At 44.8% G+C, this 14416-nt stretch overlaps 2 pseudogenes; one reads left to right on the forward strand and one right to left on the reverse strand.

Moving 5' to 3' along the window:
- LOC132533791 (polycomb protein EED-like) overlaps positions 1–14416 on the forward strand; it is a 213781-nt pseudogene that overhangs the window by 82086 nt on the left and 117279 nt on the right.
- The window catches only part of LOC132533979 (NADP-dependent malic enzyme, mitochondrial-like), a 37366-nt pseudogene that overhangs the window by 20454 nt on the left and 2496 nt on the right, over positions 1–14416 (reverse strand).

Here is a 14416-nt window from a genome sequence, read left to right on the forward strand (position 1 = left end):
ACTCACTCAAACAGAAAACATTGGACTGGGATTCTTGACATTGGGTCAAACACAAAAGGAAAACTTAATGAAATCGGGGGGTGGTGGGGAGGGGTGTGTCTGTATCTTCAACTCTGCAACAAAGGCTCTCTGTTGCTGACAAAAACCTCCATTCCACACATGTTTTGGCAAAAGGGAACCTGTCCTCTTAGAACCAGTGAGGAAATGTTTTTAATGCCTGAGAGTCAGAGGGCCCTGTAGAAATATTGCTTCCCTGCTCAGCCATGTGTCCCTGGTCATCTGTCTCCCTCTACAAAGCTAGCCCAGCATACTGGTGCCGTGAACTTTCACTGACACCACACCACCACAAACCAGAGTTATTCAGTATACTGGTAAAATAATAATGATGATGATGATGATGATGATGATGATGATGATAAACAGAGAGACACCTGCAGCACTGCTTCACTACTTGTAAAGTTTTCCTCCTACAGGTGGGGACCAGGGGCTTAAACCTTTGTTTGTGTGCACTGTAATGTGTGTTCTTAACCAAGTATGCCATTGCCTGGTCCCTGGGTGTGAGTTTTTCACTTTTTTTCTTTTTAAAATGTATTTATTTATAAAATGGAAACACTGACAATACCATAGGATAAGAGGAATACTATTCCCACCACTAGATCTCTATATCCCATCCCCCTCATAGCTTTCCTATTCTTTAACCCCATGGGAATATGGACCCAGGGTCACCATGGGGTGCAGAAGGTAGAAGGTCCGGCTTCTGTAATTGCTTCCCCACTGAACATGAACGTTGAGAGGTTGATCCATACTCCCAGCCTGTCTTTCTCTTTCCCTATTAGGGCAGGGCTCTGAGGAAGTGGAGCTCCTGGGAATTATTCTTAAGACAGTAATCCCTTTAGAAGTAGATCTCTGGAAATCAGGTGGTAGCACAGCGGGTTAAGTGCATGTGGCACAAAGTGCAAGGACTGTCATACTGGCTTCCCACCTGTATAGGAGTCACTTTACAGGTGTGAAGCAGGTCTACATATGTCTGTCTTTCTCTTTCCCTATGTGTCTTCCCCTCCTCTCTCAATTTCTTTCTGTTTTATCTAACGATGATATCAATAACAACATTAATAACTACAACAACAATTGAAAACAAAAACAGCAAGAGCAACAAAAGGGAAAATAAATAAATAAAATATAAAAAATTAAAAAAGAAGATATGTCTCTGTTAACACAGAAGAAGCTAAAACAGGTTTCTTGACATTTTGATGCTTTATTCCTTCCTGAAATGTGCAAACATTATCTACTACTTTAGCGGCTTTGGTCCTAAGGTGCTATTTTTTTTCTTGCAAGAGAAAATGAAGTCAAATTCTAAGGATTATGGGGGAATGTTTCCAGCTCTTCTCCTTGGAGAGAATAAGGTGTGCAAACAGCTGGAGAAGAAACATATTGTGCTCATGCAGACAAGCGAATGCTCATTGAAAAGCTGACAGGATCTTATCACAGCCAATGGCACAGTTTATAAGCAACAGAAGAATCAGAAAGGCTCCCAAAGATGAAAATTTCTGCTTAACCTGACACCCCAGCCCAAACATCAGATGACTTCAGCATTTGAAAATCCTCATTTGGCAACTCCCAGATGCTTCCATCTAGAGTAGGGGAGGTCAATGTGGTTTCAGCTGTTATGTGACAACCGTAAAAAGTGACAAGAAAACTCAGAATGAGTTACAAAGGGTTTTCTTTTTCTACTGGAATGTTTATGACTCCAAAAATAATAATAGCAGAGGCTTTGAATACCCCCTTCCCATCTCAAGAAGTCACACTTAACATGTCACAACGTTCTTTCAAAGCTATGCTGTAGACCCCCTCACACCACCACTTTATAAAATAAGAAAACATGTAGAAAGCCTGAACATAATATGGACCTTTGGGCATTATGCCTTTTGGAACACAGCTCTGCTCTAACATGAGTTTCTGGTTTATCCAAAGCAAGTATTCCTTATACATAAGAGCCTGCAATTGGTATGTTTCTGACCCAGTGGCCCACTCAAATAGGTGACTTATGTGTAAGTATGAATGAGACAGTAAGAGAAAAAGACCCTACTGGCTTGTTTTTTACAAAGTGGACCAGGTTTACTTTTGTCCTCTTAGTCATTCATGTTTGTGTTTTGTGCCTCAGTTTTTTGTTTTCTGTTTTTATTATTTGTTGAGGGGTGAAACAGGTGTGGGGAGATGCTCTCAAGACCCACTGAGGCAGCAGCTTGGGAGCCAAGGTTAAACTGCTTTCCTCCACACCCAGAGTCCCATTTCACACTGTCATTAAAGGGGTAGTTTTCCATGCAGAGGTCTGAGGACAATCTTGAAGTTATTTGTGAGTGGAGGGAGGGCTCTTCCCACTTTAATTTATCTCAGAAGCTTGGCTAGACAGAGCTCACAGACTCCTGGTGCCAAGAACTAGAGTTTTAAGGAGAACAGAGTGAAGTACTTAGTGAGGAGAGAAGGAAACATATGTCCTGGACACAGGAAGCCAAACTTAGAGACAACGAAATGTGTGGAACTGGGAGTCTGAGAGGTCCCCTGCTCAGAGGTCATCAGTGAGGGTGTGGAAGGGAAGAGTACAGGGAAGTGGAGGGGTGGGGAAGGAGCATGGTGGTGGTAGTGGTGGGGTAGTAGTAACAGGTAGGAACAGAGATCCAAAGATGAGTGACAGAGACACAGAGAGAAGACATACCTTGTAAGTCACTAGCAGCCAATGAATCTGTCTGTTCCATGCTTATGCCCAGGCAGAGCCACAGGGATAAACAGAAATAGCCAGGGAAGGACAGACACTGGGGCAGGTGGCCAGAGGTGAAGATGTTTGGGAGGACTTGAAAAAGGAAGCAAGAGTTTGTATGAAGGAGGGGAAAAACCAAGCTAATTGATTGGTCATGTGCTATCTGCCAGTTACTGAAAGGCTCTGAGAATACTAGAACATGTATACTTGGATAGGTAGAAACTGAGAGGGAAAGAGGGATAGAGAGGGCTAGAGAAAGAAAAACATTTGCAGTACTACTTTATGACTTGTGCAGGTTGGGACCACCGTGAGCTTGAGCCTGGATCCATGCACCTGGTAATGTGTGTGCTCAGTGGGTGCACTACTGCTTGGCCCCAGTGAAAGTGCTCTTAAGTCAGGATGAAGTGGACCATGACCTTCGTTCCCCCCTGACCTTTCACCAGGTGGGAGAGGTCAACAGGCTCCAGGATGCATTTTGCACTCAGTGCTCTCAGCTTGCCCGGGATCTCTGAAAATATGCTCTGTGTCTCTGAAGATGCTGCTATAAGGTGCACTACTATCAAGCATGAATTCTAAGTTCCATCCCTGGAATGGCAGTATCCAGAGTGATGCTTTGGTTCTCTTTCTCATCTCCATGAATAAACAAACAAACAAAACATTTTTTAAACCTCTGAGGACATTCTAATAGGAGAATTTAAAGGAATCCCATCCAGTGCAGTGGACTCACACAGAGAAGGGGTCTAAGTTGGAACTGGGTAGACCAGTTGGTTGGTGCTGAGCTTCTTTGCTGAACAGGCAGTCTGTACTTTCATTGAAGCTATTCTACAATGAGGCTTCACTCACGCCCTAGTCTAGAACCTTTGAGAACACCTATGCCCTTTGCAGCCTCTTTCAATAAGCTTCTCTTTTGGGATGGAGGCTTTGGTCAGCTTGAGGGGACATCAGGTTGAGGGCATTTCACAAGTCAGTAGGAGAGCAAGATTATCTGAGGAAAGGTCTGGGCCACATGCCTGCATACACACATTTCCCTTTTGGGTTAGGAAATTTTCCCTACACCTCTTCTTTTGATTGCTGTAGCCAGGATGGCCAGGACCAAGGGAAGAAAAGGTCAAGGGCTGATCAAAAGGAAACTCAGGTCCATTTGTTTCCATTGCCAGGGAGCTCTGCCTTTAGCTGAAGGGTCTCAAGCTCAGGACATCCTGTTGGAGTTGCGAAACTTCATCCCCCTCTGGCTCCAGTGGGAAATAGGAATGCATCTACATGAGGCCTGCCAGTCCCCTGACACTCCAGTCCCTGTGTCCACACTCATAGGAGCATGTAGGGTGTTCCCTGCCTCCCCAAATACAAGCTGCTCCTTCGGTATGCCAAAAAATTTCCACTCATGTACATCTTAGACGTTATTTTGTGTATGTAAATCTCCACATGCCTTTAAAAAATACTGACTAGGGGTGGGAGTGGGGGAAGAGAGACAGCACAATGTTCATGCAGAAGACTTTCATGCTGGAGTCTCTGAGGTCCCAGGTTCAACACCCAACACCACCTAAAGTCAGGGATGAGCAGTGCTCTTGTCTTTCTCTCAATAAAATGAAATATATATATATTCAAATGGCAGAGTGCAGGACTTGAATTCTCTATGGGCCAGTGCAGTGATCAGATGATCTCTCTCTTGCATACAGAACTGTACTTTAATAAGAGCTAGTCCATCCAGTGATTGAAACCCATGAGTCAAGCCCCAGGGTAAGTGGCCCCACACTATCCTGTCTCTTGCACCCAGCTCTCTCCTGCAGAGTATGACAGTGATTGGGGGATCAGATGGGATTTTGCTGACAGACCCTCTAAATCCCCCTTAGGCCACTTCTTCAGCTCTGGCCCAGTGCCAGTGGCTGAGCCATAGCATTAAGCGTCAGCCAGTCTTTGGTAGGCAGAAAATGAAAGAAACTCAGGAAGAAACTAGGGCAGTGGGTGTTCCTTTTCTTTTAAAATTGTTTTTAAATATTTATTTATTTATTTATTCATTTTTTTGTCCTTGTTTTATTGTTGTAGTCATTATCTTTGTTGGATAGAACAGAGTGAAATGGAGAGAGGAGGGGAAGACAAAGATGGGGAGAGAAAGATAAACACCTGCAGACCTGCTTCACTGCCTATGAAGTGACTCTCCCTGCAGGTGGGGAGCTGGGGATTGAATTGGGATCCTTATGCAGGTCCTTGAACTTTCTGCCATGTGCACTTAACTTGCTTTGCTGCTACCGCCTGACTTCCTCTCTCATTATTTTTATGTATTAAATTTTAATTTTTTTCATAGCTGAAGTTTTCTACATATATGGTTTCATAATTAATGGCAACTGTTTCTTTCATATAAAGACACCATTGCACTGGAGCTTCCTCTGCTGTCATGTCATAGCACTTCCCATGTGGTGCCTGTGTCATGGGGATGACAAGGTATATGTCCAATTGGCCCCCCAACTGCTGCCCTTTCTTTTTGTCATTAGGGTTTTCAGGGTTATCACTGATATATGCCTGCCTGACTCCACCATTCCTAGTGGCTTTTTTTTAAAACAGAAGGTGAAAGGTAGAATGAGAGAGGGAAGGAAGGAGAGAGAGACAGAGAGGGAGAAAGAGACAGCATTTAGGACTGCTTCACTGCTCATATAGTGTCCCTCCTACCCCCGCCCCATGCTGGGGTCCTGTGTCTTGAATCCGGGCGCTTACTTTTGGTAATGTGTACTCTACCAGGTAGGCTACTTCCAGCCCCCAATTGCAAAATTTTTAAAAAAAAGGATATTTTGAACATGCCAGGAGCCATTCTCTGCTTGATAAGCTTTGAAACAATGGAAGCCCTCAAGACAAGTTTTCATTTCCCCCACGGGCAGGCCATTTCCCCTCAGGTAGGCCATTTATCAGAAAGCAAGTGACACACCACATAGTTGTGGTAACAAACATGGTTTCGGCTATTGTATGTTGCAAGGAACATTCCACCCTGATGATTGCTCCCCCTCCTCTCCCTCCTCCAGTACTTCCCCCTTCCTCAAAGCCTTATAATGCCTGTGAACACAATAAAATTTTGCAGCTGGATCAGAATCCTGTCTTGCTGTCATTCCTTGTGTCTCCTGTTCCTTTAATTTCAGGTTCTTGGGTTCCTAGCCCCTATTCACACCCCGCTGACTGGGGCATGTGGCGCCCGAACATGGGGTGAAGAAGCCTTCTGGACCTTGGAATGCTGCTGCTATCTGAAATTCACTGAGCCACCGTGGCCCGAGGAGGTAATGCACAGGCTCGCATAGATCACCATGGAGCTGCCCGGCCGTGAGTCAGATCTGAAGGAGTGTCACAGAGGCACAAGGTAAGCATTATCATGGGACAGGCATTTAGCAAACAGGATTTATTTATTAATGGACTCAAGGAGTCTTTCAAGACACGAGGAACAAGGGTTAAAAAGAAAGATTTAAAGAAGTTTTTAGACTATATTGGAGATATTTGCCTCTGGTTTCCCCAGGAAGGCACTATTGATGAGAGGCGTTGGAGGAGAATTGGTGATTGTCTTAATGACTACTATCAATCTTTTGGTCCTGAACATGTCCCTGTTTCAGCCTTTTCCTATTGGAATTTAATTAATGATATCTTAAATAATTTATAATAATCACCCTGATATTAAAAGCCTTATTACAGAGGGTGAAAAGGTCCTCCGGCAACTTTCTTGCCTGCCCTCCAGGACAAAGACCCCATCCCAGTGCCCTTCTGTAATTGTTGACCTTGATCCCCCCGTATACGGCCAAAATAAAGACCCTGTCCCCCTCCCTACAGGTTCCACCTCACTCACTAAAGTTACCTCCATTGACCCTCGTATTGCTAATTCACAAAAGAATAAAACCCTGCAATTTTTCCCCCGCCTCTATCCAGTTTTACAAAAACCCCCCTCTCCTGAAGCACTTCCCGTGGAGGAGGAGGCTTCGCTAGAAAGACAGGCTGCCAAATACCACAATCCTGATTGGTGTCCTCCTCCATTTAATCCCCCTCCTTACATTCATGCCCCTGCTCTCCAGCCTGACCCCCTCCTTGATGATCCTTCCATCAGGCAGGCACGCTCAGGAGCCCTTACAGGAATTTCCACCCTCCACAAGGTCCTTGCTGACTGGAGAGAGCAGCTTCAATTAATCAAAGAAATAGCTGCAGTTACAGAAGAACTTACATTTTTAGCCTCACCAAAAAACCTAAGCCCAATCCCTAAAACTAAATCATCCAAATCAAAACCAGTTTTGGCTTTCCCTGTCACTCGGAGCCAGACTCAAACTGACCCTGCACATAAGGTTTCTATACAAATAGAAGACCCTGAAGAACCTCCAGATTCAGATGTTGATAGCGACAATAATCTCCCACAATCTTCCACCCCCTCTAAAACTAAAAATGACAAAGCCCAATCAAGTTCAGATGGTGATAATGATGATAATTGTTCTCAAAAACATAAAAATCTAAATTTTAAATACTTAGAAAAATTTAAAGCGGTGGTTGCTAACTATGGTCCAAACGCTCCTTTTACTGTAGCTTTGTTAGAAGGATTTAGTGATAAATGGTTCACTCCCAATGACTGGAATTGGCTGGCTCGCACTGCTCTTAATGGAGGCAATTATGTCTCCTGGAGAATTGAGTTTATAGAAAACTGTAGGGACCTGGCTCAGCGCAATGAGAAAAAAAGATTCCTCAAAGACTTGGACTCTTAAAAAACTCATAGGTGAGAGCCCCTATAATTCCAACGAGGTTCAAGCCCGTTTCCCACCCGGCTTGCTCACCCAGATACAACAGGCTGGCTTAAAAAGCATGAAAGCACCTGACAAGGCCCAGAGAGCCCTATAGTGATTTTATTAGCCACTTAAATGAGGCTAAATCAAAAGCAGAAAGGCTTTTCAGAGGTGATGAAACTGATAATCCTTGTGTTAAACATTTGTCTTTTGAAAATGCTAATCCCGCTTGTCAAGATGCCATCTGTCTTCACAAGCGTGGCACTCTTGCTGATTATGTTAAGCTTTGCTCTGGCATTGGCACTACACATGCTCTTGGGCTTGCCATTGGTGTCACCCTCCGTAACAATTTTTCTGCAGGCGCCGGCCAACAAAACAAGACCTGCTTTAACTGCAAACAGCCTGGTCATTTTATCAGAGAGTGTATGGCCACCGCCCAAGCCCAACCTCCTGTACTGGGGCACCCTCCTCCAGCAACAGTTTGTCTGCGCTGCCAAAGAGGCAAGCACTGGGCCTCTGAATGTAGATCTAGAAGTAACATCCAGGGTCAATTCTTAAACCCCCGACCATTGGGAAACTTCCTGCGGGGCTGGCCCCTGGCCCCCACACAAAGGACAACCCCTGGGGCTATCAGGTTTGTCCCTCGGGCTCCAGCCCAGCTGCTTCCCCCTCCCGAGCCAACTCCCAATGCCTCCGCAGATCGGTCTCTAGTCTCTGGAGAGCCACCGCTTGCAGCGCAGGACTAGACCTCTGTGCCACCTCCCTCACAGTATTAACCCCTGATACAGGCCCTCTGACCATAAATACTGCAGTCTTTGGCCCCCTCCCTCAAAATTTGTTTGGCCTAATACTAGGAAAAGCTAGTTCCACACTCCAAGGTCTACATGTGGTCCCCGGAGTTGTTGACAATGACTTCACTGGAGAAATTAAAGTTATCGCCTCCTCTCAAGAAGGCACACAGGTCATTCCACCCGGTGAGCATTTAGCACAACTAATATTACTTCCCTTACAGCACCTTAATAGTAATTTCCATAAACAGTCCCATCTCGATGACCCCCCCTGGGTCCTCAGACGCATATTGGGTCCAACAGGTTTCTCTCGACCGCCCCTCCTTAAAACTATTTTTAAATGGCAAACCTTTTACTGGTATTATAGACACAGGGGCTGATGCCAAAGTCATTTCTGAAAAAGACTGGCCACACACTTGGCCCTTAACGGCCTCTCACACCCACTTAAAAGGCATAGGCCAGTCCACTGACCCTAAAGTCAGCTCCCAGGCTCTTACTTGGTCAGATGAACAGGGCAATACTGGCTCTGTTACTCCATTTGTTATCCCTGGGCTGCCAGTTAATCTCTGGGGCTGTGATATTCTATCTCAAATGAATGTCATTATGTGCAGCCCCAACGAAAAGGTGTCCCGGCAGATGTTAAATCAAGGTTTTCTCCCGGGAAGTGGACTTGTAAAAAAACTCTCAAGGAATTAGAGAACCCCTTACAGTCGTCCAAAGGACAGATCAGTCTGGGCTGGGTATCCCTCCCCCTCTGCCTTTTTCCTAATGGCCGTTGACATGCCTGCACCCCAAGCAGAAAAAATTGCCTGGAAAACAAGTGTCCCCGTATGGGTTGATCAATGGCCTTTAACACAAGAAAAAGCCAAAGCAACACTGACGCTAGTGCAGGAGCAGCTTGCTGTAGGTCACATAGAGCCAACTACCTCCCCGTGGAATATCCCAATTTTTGTCATAAAAAAGAAATCAGGAAAATGGCGATTATTACAGGATTTAAGAGCTATTACCAAAGTAATGTTCCCTATGGGGACCCTTCAACCAGGTCTACCCTCCCCTGTAGCAATCCCCTCTGGCTATCTTAAAATAGTTATTGATCTCAAAGATTGTTTCTTCACTATTCCCTTACACCCTGATGACAGGCCCCATTTTGCCTTCAGCATACCCCAAATAAATTTTCAGGGCCCTATGCCCCATTATCAATGGAAAGTATTACCACAAGGCATGGCCAATACCCATACCCTTTGTCCAAAATTTGTTGATGAGGCTGTTGCTCCAATTAGACAAAAATGGCCTTCCATATATATTCTACATTATATGGATGATATACTTTTGGCTGCTGACCAAAAGGACAGCCTGTTTCAATGCCTAGAAGACCTGACAGCCAGCCTTTCAAATAGAGGACTTCAAGTTGCCCCCGATAAAGTACAAATAGCTGACCCTTATACTTATTTGGGATATGAATTGCTTCACCATCGCATGCTAACCTCTCGAATTCAACTATGCACCTCCCATTTACAGACCTTAAATGACTTCCAAAAACTTCTAGGTGATATTCAATGGCTTAGATCATATTTAAAATTGCCCACTCATTCCCTGCTCCCCCTAAATGAAGTCCTTAACGGTGACCCAAACCCATTGTCTCCCAGAAAGCTCTCCGCTGAATCCCAAGCTTCCTTAAACCGCACTATACAAGAGCAGACTGTTTTTCAAATTGACTATAATACACCCCTGCTATTTGTTATCTGTTCCACTTCTCATACACCCACTGGTGTTTTCTGGAAAAACTCACTTAAAGCCAAAGATAAGGGGCACCCCCTACTATGGGTTCATCTGCCTGCTTCCCCTCAAAAGGTGCTTGCCACATATCCATTCCTGGTTGCACAGCAGATTATAAAAGCACGAAAACTGAGCCGTCAATATTTTGGAAAAGATCCTGACTCTCTTATCTTACCCTACACTAAAAATCAGCTTGATTGGTTGCTCCAAGCCTCTGTGACTGGCCTATTGCATGTGCCTCCTTCTCAGGCACCACTGATAATAATTATCCCAACAGTCCCCTGCTACAATTTGCTGCTGTGCATCCCTTTGTATTCCCCAAGATAACAGCTACCCAGCCTCTTAATAAGACCTCCTTGGTATTTACTGACGGCTCTGTTAATGGAACTGCAGCCTACGTATTGATGGGAACCCTACCAAATGCTTAAGGCAACTCTACATAAACTCAAAAAGACTTCCATCTATGAAACTCGTGGAGTGCCACGTAATAGCCTCAACCATGCTCTTTTTGTTCTTAATTTTCTCAATCTGGATGCACAAGAAAGATCTGCTGCTAACCATCTCTGGCATCCTGAGACCCATAATAGACAAGCCATGTTCAGGTGGCATGACCCCCTCACAATGGAAAGGTCCTGACCCTGTCCTCATCTGGGGACGTGGCTCGGCCTGCATATATGATCAAAATGAAGGAGCTCCTACGTGGCTTCCTGAAAGGCTTGTTAGACAAGTCAATGGAATCTCACCCTCAAGGGGAGATTGCCCTGCTCTTCCTAAAAACAGTGTTGATACACTTCCCTAAAGCCCCAAGAATTACTAATGTATTCCGTGCCCAAGAATGTGAGTTCCTGAGGCCCTTTTTTCTTCTTTTGTCTTTCAGGAAAACAACACTAAAATCTGAAGATGGTTCCAAAGAAGTCCAACCGTGTGATGCTTCCTTGTCTTCTCTACATGCCCCTAATATTGGCCATTCCCACTTGTACAGCCCTTGTTTATCAGTGGGAATTCCAGGTTAGAGAGACACAAACCAAAGACTCTCACACTACAGTCCAAAACATTGGCACAGCACGCTATCCTCCTAAAGGTTTCCGGGAGACTGTTGTCATTAATATTTCTCCCAAGACTATATCTAGCACCCATCGGCCTTATGCCTGCTTTCTTTTTGATAATAAGGACCGGAGCAGATGCCTTACTGATGTTTCCACTTGTGGAGGCTGCCGCTATTGGTCCTGCATTCTCCATGATGCCCACTTGCCAAGAACCAAAACAGGAAAGCCCAGTAGTCTCAGATTACAAGGGTCCCAGTTTACTATTCAGATTTCTGATCCCTGGGATACCCATTGGCAAGAGGGAGTTACAGGTAAATTATATAATAATGGATACTCCACATATCCTACAGTAACTATACATATCTCCAGACAATTGGCATTGGCCAAGCATAGAGAACAAGTAAATCAAGTCATTATAGAAACAGAGAATAAGCTCCATTCGGCTTTCCAAACAAATGCGGCCATGGAAGTCACTAAAAAATGGGCTACTTGGCCCCTATATCTCCAATATGCAATTAACCTTTTAAGTTATTCTCAGATTGTTCTCAACATTTCCCGTTGCTTGCTATGTGCATCCCTTTCACGACCCATTCTTGCAGCAGAACCTTTAAACAACACACTGCCAACTTTTCTAGATGCAACCACAAATGAACCCCCTATGGGGCCCCATCCCTCCGTCTCCTCAGTCCCACTTTTTCTAGAACACATAGGCAATTCATTTATACTGGTATTCCTTTATACCAACAACACTGGCCCTGTTAATTTCACTTGCACCCATAATGTTTCTGTAAGCACTGTCCATGAAGCACCACAATTAGCTTACTTCTGGTGCTGTGGGACACTTCTGACTAGCATAAATACCACTACCCCTGGGCCCTGCCTCATGGTAGCTATAGTCCCCCAACTCACTTTATATGAACCTGATGAGTTTGCATGGCTCCTACACTCCACTCATAAAAGATCTGTTTTCCTCCCATTGATAGTTGGCATAGGTTTAGCTACCTCTACAGGCATAGTTGGTGGGGCAGTAGGACATTCTATTTACTTCTCCCATGACTTTTCTGACAAATTACAACAAGTCATAGATTCCACCACAAACAGTCTAGAGTCACTACAGAGACAGATCACATCTCTGACAAAGGTTACTTACAGAACAGACGAGTCCTTGACCTTCTCACAGCAGAAAAGGGAGCAACCTGCTTAGCTTTAAAGAATAATGTTGTTTTTATATTAATGAATCAGGAATTATAGAACAAAATGTTAAAAACCTACAAACACTTAGTCGAGATTTGAGAAATAGATATGACCCTTCCTCTGCACAATCATGGATGAATTACCCCTTCTTGGCTGCCTTCAGTCGTGGGACCCCTGATTAGTCTTTTGTTAATGATTACCTTAGGACCCTTTATTTTTAATAAGATTACTGATTTTATAAAATGGCAAATTGACTCCTTGGCATCAAAACCCTTACAAATACATTATGATAGGTTTGATTTGGCTGACAGAGGCTTGGCTGAACCTGAGGGTGACAGACCTCCTTTTCGGATGGCATAAAACTCAGAATTATAAATTGAGACATCCAACCTTGGCAGGGAAAGGACACCAGGAAGGGGTGCAAGGCAAAGCACTTCAGGGGGAGGACCCTATAGTCCACCTCTGAGTCCCCCGTGAAGCAAACCTGATTTGCATGGAGGTTGGTGTCAGCAAGAAAAAACTTCCTTGAAGTTGTCTACACCCTGAAAACTTTGGCTCTGCCTCCCCTCCCCAAAAAGACACCAAGAGCCTTATAAGATGCGGGAAGACTGGTTTTACATTCACCCCACAGGAGGAATCAGGTCAATACTTCTTCCCTCTGGTTAATGCCCACCAAAACTGCTGTTAAGGTCTCTATACCTCACCCATGATTGCCTGCCTCAGTTAAATTGTAACGAAGGGAGGAGATGCCAGGAGCCATTCTCTGCTTGAGAAGCTTTGAAACAATGGAAGCCCTCAAGACAAGTTTTCATTTCCCCCACGGGCAGGCAATTTCCCCTCAGGTAGGCCATTTATCAGAAAGCAAGTGACACACCACATAGTTGTGGTAACAAACATGGTTTCGCTATTGTATGTTGCAAGGAACATTCCACCCTGATGATTGCTCCCCCTCCTCCTCCTCCTCCAGTACTTTCCCCTTCCCCAAAGCCTTATAATGCCTGTGAACACAATAAAATTTTGCAGCTTGATCAGAATCCTGTCTTGCTGTCATTCCTTGTGTCTCCTGTTCCTTCAATTTCAGGTTCTTGGGTTCCTAGCCCATGTTCATGTCCCGTTGGCAGGGGCATGAATACACTATGAAAACAACCCCCCCACACACAAATCCCCCATGAGGGATCGCTTTAGGAAATGTTCCTGGAAATCTTTGTTTCTGAAAGAAGTTGGAACCCCTGTCCCCTCTTGCCCCACCCTAATAAAATCACATTTGAAGTGAAATTAGAGTGAAACACAAAGGAGGGTGTTTGGCTCTTTGAGTCAGCCTGAGAACTCTTGTCTTTGGAATCCAAACATTCAGTGATCCATCAGTGACACCCAGCAGGCAGGCAAGCTCACCTCCCTTCCTTCAGAAATGACCAGGAAACAGGCGGTGGGGAGGTGAGAGGGAGATACGGGGAGAAAAACAGACAGCAACACAGCTCTGAATGAGGCACTTGCCGGTCAGATCTTAGTCAGGGCTGGGGGAGCTCTGCAGTGCTTTTGTCAAAACTTTCTCATCTCAACTTGTTACTTCCATGTGGAGAGTGGTCCCTAAGCCTTGAGGGGGTTGAACCCCAGGTTCCCTCTACAAAGAGATCAGCATGTGCTTCCAGCCTCAGCTTACAAGAAGCTGAATGGACCACTGACCTGCAATAAAAGAGGCCCTCCCCCTGGCCAGAGATAAGATTAGCCCTACTCTCCAGGACCAGCCTGATCATAAATTCCTTTACTAGCCACTTTGTTCAGCATACTAGCAATGGGCCTTTCCCCAATATTCCTTATTTGGAGTGATCCTCTTCTATTAGTTCTCTCCCTTTTTTGCCACTTTTATTTCTTTATTTTTTCTATTTGTTTATTTATTCCCTTTTGTTGTCCTTGTTGGTTTGTTGTTGTTGTTGTAGTTATTACTGTTGTCATAATTATTGGATAGGACAGAGAGAAATGGAGAGAGGAGGGGAAGACAGAAAAGGGGAGAGAAAGACAGACACCTGCAGACCTGCTTCACTGCTTGTGAAGCAACTCCCCTGTGAGCAGGTGGGGAGCCAGGGGCTCAAACCAGGATCCTTATGCTGGTCCTTGTCTTTGTAC

The sequence above is a fragment of the Erinaceus europaeus genome, chromosome 17, assembly GCF_950295315.1.
Source record: "Erinaceus europaeus chromosome 17, mEriEur2.1, whole genome shotgun sequence".
In the NCBI taxonomy this organism is placed as follows: domain Eukaryota; kingdom Metazoa; phylum Chordata; class Mammalia; order Eulipotyphla; family Erinaceidae; genus Erinaceus; species Erinaceus europaeus.